The following is an 8,138-nucleotide window of genomic DNA, read 5'->3' as shown; positions in this document are numbered from 1 at the left end:
CTAGAGGTGGCAAGACAATGTGTACATGATTGTCAACGTATAATCAACAAGTTGAGACTGGACATGCAGGTATTAGATGCAGGAGTCAAAAAAATGAAACAAGACATTGAGGTAATCACGAAGGAATTGGAGATTTTGCAGACTAAAATTTGTGCTATCTGAATCCGGCCAATCCTGTTTTCTGAAGAGATTATAGTTCAAATGGAGTTAAGTTGATGTGCGCCCATGATGTATGAGCTGTATTTGCCCAGTGTATGTAATTTGCTGTTTGTGTACGCTTTATTATCACCTGTGCCGAACCATAATGCCTAGTGTGTATAATCGGCTGTAATTTCTTTATTGTATAGTGTAGGATTATTCTACATTTCTATGCCTTGGTCTCTTTGTTGTATAGTGTATGTTTTTTAGAGGTGATAGTATTGAGTAGGATAATTCTTTGAATATGCTATATCGTTCAAACGGGGGCCAACTCGCCCAAACATTGTAGTGACCATGGTCCTCCATGGGCCGTACGATCCGTGGGCCATGTACAGGCCGTCGGATCCATGGCCTTCAATGGGCCGTCGGATCCATGGGCCTTCAATGGGCCATCGGATCCATGGGCCTTCTACGTCTCGTAGGATCCATGGGCCTTGTAAGAGCTGACTCATCTATGGGCCCTGTACATGCCTTTAATGGGCCGTAGACGGGCTAGAGTGGAAATCGTATGTTTTATGGGCTGACCATAACGGGCCGTTAATAGGCCGTATTTGGTGATGCTATGAAAACGGACCAACAGATTAACGGTCCACAAACGGGCCGACTGTAACGATGGGCTGAATTTGGCCCACAAGCAGAAAATGACACTAACGGGCTGTAAGTAACTGAATGCTGCAAATGAGCCCAAGAATAAATGGCCCCTCAGAAGGCCGAAAGATAACTTGGGCTGGAAACGGCCCAACGGAATAACGGGCCGTTAATGGGTATAAAGTGATACACTGTTCATTACGGGCCAGTTTCACCACGGGCCGTTAATGGGTGTAAAGTGATACACTATTCATTACGGGCCAGTTTCACCATGGGCCATTAATGGGCCAAGAGTTACAAAGGGCCTCATATGGGCCGAAAGACGTCATGGGCCGTACACGGGCCAGAAGTGAAAACGGGGTAGAATCATATTGGATGGCCCAGATGATTCTACTGGGCCTAATTCGGATAGGGCGTAACGGGCCTTGGGTTAGCAGGCTGTAAACGGGCTATATGCGAACAGGCCGTTAACAGGCTTTCCATGGGCCAGCCCGCCACCTTTTGACCAAGTCAAACGGGCCAGCCTTTTCATAGGAATGGGACTCTGTTTGCATGCGCCACGTGTCGATGTATCATAGGCGCCTTTTGTCCAATGAGTGGATGACATCTGTCCCAACAAGGAGCCGACACGTGTTTTCACCAGCCAATGATGATTTTACACATGGAAAATCCCCATTGGTCGGGGCTATTAACGGGTTATCAGATCCAAAACCCGACCCGATAGCTTAATGATGTTCCGTTATGGTGGATGCCACGTGTCGGTCACCCTTGACGGAAGCACTTCTGTGACGCGTGATTTATCGTCATGGAAATGGACACTTCTGTGACGATAATTTTGGTAATGTCATGGAAAACTTCTACGACAACACAGGTATGACAATCTCGATTCTGTCATAAAATTGTCATGGATGTACATGCATGACAAAAAATGTGACCTACTGTGACAAACACATATCATCACGAAAGTGTATTGCTTGAGGACAAGCAAAGGTTTAATCTTGGGAGAGCTGATACGTCTCCATCGTATCTACTTTTCCAAACACTTTTGCCCTTGTTTTGGCCTCTAACTTGCATGATTTGAATGGAACTAACCCAGACTGACGCCGTTTTCAGCAAAATTGCCATGGTATTATTTTTGTGCAGAAATAAAAGTTCTCGGAATGACCTGAAACTTCACGGAGAATATTTTTGGAATTAATAAAAAATATTAGCGAAAGAATCAAGGCCAGGGGGGCCACACCCTGTCCACGAGGGTGGGGCCGCGCCTACCCCCTGGGCGCGCCCCCTGCCTTGTGGCCCCCCTGGTGCTCCACCGACCTCAAATCCAACTCTATAGATTCACGTCCGGGGAGAAAAACATCATAGAGAAGGATGCATCGCGTTTACGATACGGAGCCACCACCAAGCCCTAATCTCTCTTGGGAGGGCTGATCTGGAGTCCGTTCGAGGCTCCAGAGAGGGGAACCCGTTGCCATCGTCACCATCAACCTTCCTCCATCACCAATTTCATGATGCTCACCGCCGTGCATGAGTAATTCCATCGCAGCTTGCTGGACGGTGATGGGTTAGATGAGATTTACCATGTAATCGAGTTAGTTTTGTTAGGGTTTGATCCCTAATATCCACTATGTTTTGAGATTGATGTTGCTATGACTTTGCTAAGCTTAATGCTTGTCACTAGGGCCCGAGTGCCATGATTTCAGATCTGAACCTATTATGTTTTCATGAATATATGTGAGTTCTTGATCCTATCTTGCAAGCTTATAGTCACCTATTATGTGTTATGATCCGTTAACCCCGAAGTGACAATAATCGAGATAATTACCGGTGATGACCGTAGTTTGAGGAGTTCATGTATTCACTATGTGTTAATGCTTTGGTCCGGTACTCTATTAAAAGGAGGCCTTAATATCCCTTAGTTTCCAATAGGACCCCGCTGCCACGGGAGGGTAGGACAAAATATGGCATGCAAGTTTTTTCCATAAGCACATATGACTATATTCGGAAAACATGCCTACGTTACATTGATGAACTAGAGCTAGTTCTGTGTCACCCTAGGTTATAACTATTGCGTGAGGAATCGCATCCGGCATAATTCTCCATCACTGATCCAATGCCTACGAGCTTTTCACATATTGATCTTTGCTTAGTTACTTGTCCGTTGCCACTGTTACAATTACAACAAAACTGCTACTGTTACTTTTGTCACTGTTACCGTTACTTCCATACTACTTTGCTACTAAATACTTTGCTGCAGATATTATTTTATCAAGGTGTGGTTGAATTGACAAATCAGCTGCTAATACTTGAGAATATTCTTTGGCTCCCCTTATGTCGAATCAATAAATTTGGGTTGAATACTCTACCCTCGAAAACTGTTGCGATCCCCTATACTTGTGGGTTATCAGGTGTTTGCTTGTGATCCCGATGGCAGCATTTGCTTTGTTCATGTTTTCAACTCACATTCCGGGCTAATTTAAATTGCCACATAGGGCAATGGATAATACGACGACAAATTTACAATGGCGCGGATAATAATTGTCTTACATATTCCACATAATTTAAAATGCCACATGCGGCAAAGCCCGAAAGACATGGGGGCAAAAGAAGAAGGATCGCCGGGCGATGACATCCTCCAGCTCCTTCTTCAATTCATCACGACTTTGCTAGAAAGCAGCCATGGATTCCTCCACCTCGTGCTCGCGCTCGATCCGGAGCTTCCTCAAGTCACCCGTTAGTTCCTCGACGACTCCTGTCAGTGTCATCTCCAAGGCACTGCTCTGCTCATGCAGCATCTTCCAGCAGACGACCTCCTCCTCCTTCTCGGCGAGTGCCTTGAGGAGCTTCGCATTGTCACCCATGAGTTGCTCGACGAGGCCTGTCGCCTTGTCAACCGAGGCATCGCTCATCTCAAGAAACTTCATCAAGCCGTCGACCAGCTCCTGTTGCTTAATGAGGCCAGCGAGAATGTCATTGTCGCTGTCCAAGGACTTCAGCAACGCTAACTCGTCGCGATCGCCGATGTGGCCAGTGCACTCGTGAGAGTCCTCGCGTGCTCGTGAGAGATCATTCGTGGGCTCCGCGGCACGCCCGAGCATCTCTATTGCGGCTGCCGCTTTGTGGCGGGACCTCTCTAGTGCTTCCACGACATTGGTCTTTGCTGCATGGTTATATGTCCAACCGAAACTCCTCCTACCGGCCATGGCGGAACGAGTTGACAGGAAAGACCAGTTTTGTGTGTGATGAGGAGAGGAACTGTGAAGTAATTTTCGAGTGGGTAGTTTTTATAGCCCGATGCTAACTGTGAACACATATTAGTTTGATAGGTGTAAACAAATTTGCAATTACTTATTGCATTGTAATTTGCAATGTGACAAGAAAAATGTCAAAATTTATTGATGGTTCTGGGCCTACAAAGCACGTTTCTGTTGTTCTGGCTCGTCGCAAACAGTTCTTTTGGATCAACCATATGCCACTCATCGGAAGCCCGAAACGTGGGATCGCATTCTTGGATGTACGTGTACGTGTATGCCCTCTATCACACACGGTCAAGATATCACCATCATGTCCTATGGATGCGCTGTCGCGCCTCCCACATCGTGCCAGAAGGTTGACCACGTGGTTGCTCGCCATTGAGGCCGTCGCGGTGTGCTCCGCTCTGGTGTCCCTACGGGCGGTCTACTCGCTGTTGAAGCAAATTTACAATGGCAACGGTTAATAATTGTCTTACATATTCGGGATAATTTAAAATGCCACATGCGGCAAGGCCCAAAACACTCATGGCCTATATATGCATACAATTATAATAAAACATAGGCTACAAGGCTGAGTTCGCGGCCTTCTGACGACAGTCTTCTTGGACTCCATGATCATCATAGCACCCTTGCGACCGTTCATTCCAAGTGTACTGACCCGCCTTCGCCTACGGAGCTGCTGGCGCAGGGAGGCTCTTGGGGCTGCTGGGCCTCTTCTATAAGAGCTTGACAACATGCAATCACGCGCATGATATCTCTGTGGAACCGCTCCATTTCCATGTCTCTGGCTTGGTAGCCAATTCCGTCCATCACATGCATCCTCAATATATCACATTGGTGATGTTCTACATTGTTGGGGACGTCAACTCCGCCAAGGATGCGCTTGAGCCTGGCCACCACATCGTGAGGATCGAGGTTGGCACGGCCGCTGCAGGCAATGATGAAGCCGCAGGCTGCCTGTGTCTTGACTGAATCATAGAGGTCCTCTGCCCATTCCTTGCGGGGCATCAGGCTCTCGATGAGCACTAGTGACAGCGGCTCTTCGGGTGGGTCGTCGATCATGTCGCCGAGCAGCTCTAGATCTTTTGCACGGTGGATGGCAAACTGCTCATCACACCTCCTCTACAATATGTCGATTGTGCGCCCAAGGACTGTCACGCCGATATCGCTGCCGATGGGCCATGGTGCCTACACTGGCCAATGAAGCTCTTGCTCCCCGACCTGCTCCGGCTCGTGCTCCTGCCAAAGATGTAACGCATGTAGGGGTTGACGTCGAAGCTTTGGTTGTTGGCTGGCATGCTTGGAATAACTAATGGTAGATGGGTGAGGACTAGAACTGCGCAGAGTGTCGTGATGGTGTTTTGCCGCTTGGGTTATATGTAGCAAGCCATTAGCTGGTGGCGGGAAACCGATGAGGGAAGAGACGTGGAATTTACAATTCACCCATGTGGAGCACGGGAAAACTAAGTGGAGCACACACACAACCCGAATACCGTATGAGGTGCCACGTGTTATTTATCACACACGTGTTAACTTAAGGAAACATATGTGTAACTTACTAATCATCACACACGAGTACTCACAGACGCATTGTGTACGATACTCCTAGCCACCGCAAGCAACTAGTTTGCATTTTTCAAAGTTTTTTATACGAATAGAATCGCACATGAACTAACTATAGTAACCGTCTGTGTTATAATTTCTCATTGCAAACAGTTCATCTGAGTGGGCTGTTTGTTGCGTATCACACACATCTTGTTTACACGAATCGTTTGTGTTCTTTTGGCTCATCGCAAACAGTTCGTCTATGTGAATTGTATGATGCATATCACACACGACTTGTGAAGTTTAACCATTTCTGTTCTCTTCCCTAATCGAAAACAGTTCATCCTCTTGAACCGTATGCCGTATATTGCATAGATCTTGATCTGGCTGACCATTTCTGTTGCATTCCCTAATAGCACACAGTGCATCGGAGCGAACTGTATGCCGTATATCGCACACACATTTATATGGTTGCCTGTTTCTATTGTTCTGCCTCATCACAAATAGCTCTTCTGGATCAACCATATGGCGTGCTTTGGTTATTCGAACCGTGGGCGTTAGAACAACAATGTAAGTGACGTGCTTCGGTTATTTGAACCGTGGGCATTAGAATAACAATGTAGGTGACGTGCTTCGGTTAAGCAATAAAGTGGCAGAATTAATCATCAAAAAGGAAAAAAAATCAATACAGTACGTGCCACACACGCGTCCCATTTGCTGTACGAGCATGTGTTAGCTCACGAGATGCATGCTAGTAGGCAGACCGGGAGGACGAGGCATGATAGTAGCTATGTGAAATGACGATAGGCATCCCAGCAGTCCGCCATGCAGGCTCACCGGGAGGTGAGCCAGTCCTTTGACCGCCGCCCACCTCTCTTCCACTGCTCCATATTAATGGCGCGCCCGCCTCGCTCCTTGAAATGACTGTATAGGAATGCGAGAAGTCTGTCACGCAGGCTCACCGGGAAGCGAGACAACCATTGACTGTCGCCGCCTCGCTCCCACTGGTCTGTATTAATGGCGCGCCCGAGTGGCCACACCCCCCATCGTCGCGACACACACAATCCTATCTCTCCGCCCACATCCTCGACGCCGCTCTTAGTCCCCAAAGCCGGCACCCCCATCCTCGCCACACACACAATCCTCTCTCTCCGCCCGCATCTTTGACGTCGCTCTCAGTCCTCAAAGCCGGCACCCCCGATCCTCGCCACACACATAATCCTCTCTCTCTGCCCGCATGCTCGACGCTGCTCTCAGTCCTCAAAGCTGTCATTGTATGAGGATGCCGCCGAAGCGCCCCATCAGAGGGAGTGGTGACACTGGGGCTGTTGAAGCATCGGATCACGGCGTGAATATGGAGACAGAGGTTTCCGTCGCCGCCGACGAGGTGGAGAACGAGGCTGCCAATAAGCGGAGGCAGGTCGAGAAAGAACCGTAGGCGACTCCACCAGGCCTAGACTTCATCAGTAGCCTTCCCGATGATATGTTGACAGTCATCATATCCCTCCTCCCAATCAAATGTGGGGTGAGGACAACCGGCCTTTTCCCGGCGGTGGCGCCCCCTTTGGCTCTCCACCCCTGTTGATCTCCTCGACGCCCACGAGCTCTGCCATGGCTATCGCAAAAGCTTGGATGTGTTCTCCCAGATCCTCGGCAGTCACCATGGCCCATTAGAGGCCTTATCACGGGCAAGTTCAATTCCAATGGCAAGGTCCGAGCCAAGCTTGACGAGTGGTTCTGATCCCCTTCCCTAGATCAGCTCGAGGAGCTCAGTTTTAATGATGGGCATATGCGCTCGCTGCCAACATCTGCGCTCTGCTTCGCGCCCACGCTGCGCCTCGCCAAGTTCATGAACTGCCATCCCCCCTAATGATGCGCCCGCTCTTTTTCTACCATGACTGAAGCACCTCGAGATCGTCGCCCTCTGCATCCCAAAGGATGACATGGAGCATACTCCGCGGCTGTACTGCACTCGAGTTCCTTCGTGTTTAGGCGATGAATTGGTTGAGTATCTTCCACATCACCTCCAGGACTCTCCAAACTATTTATGTGTGTTGCTGGTGCTGCAACGAGAGATCACAAAAGGTGGACCACAATATGATCATTGAGTACACACCTTCGCTTGAGAGATTACTTGTAGTTGATCAACAAGGTCCAACAAGAATCAATGTCATTTTTGTGCCGAAATTGATAGTGGTGGGCTACTTGTCTTTCAAATACTACTACTTTTAGGTACAATAGTCGCCTTATACCTCTCCTTCTTGATATCTACATTATTTCTAGTTTTGAAGATGTTTGTTCGTGTGTCATCCAACAAAGCTTCGCCCAGATTCTGGGCACAGTGAAGGTCTTGGCACTAGAATCTGTCGGCCCCAAGCTAGACCAAGTTGTCAGCGCCCTGAGATGCTTTCCGTGGCTGAGAAGCTATACACCAAGGTGATGTTCCTTTCCTGTTAAATGTTAACCATAAGGAAGTTCCATTTTTGCACCTTTTCCCAAGTTTACAATGACAATGTACTATGATTTTTGAAGGAATTTTTGGAGGATTTCAGA

This window comes from Triticum aestivum, chromosome 5B (assembly GCF_018294505.1).
Source record: "Triticum aestivum cultivar Chinese Spring chromosome 5B, IWGSC CS RefSeq v2.1, whole genome shotgun sequence".
Lineage (NCBI taxonomy): Eukaryota > Viridiplantae > Streptophyta > Magnoliopsida > Poales > Poaceae > Triticum > Triticum aestivum.
Note: the sequence above shows the minus strand (reverse complement) of the source record.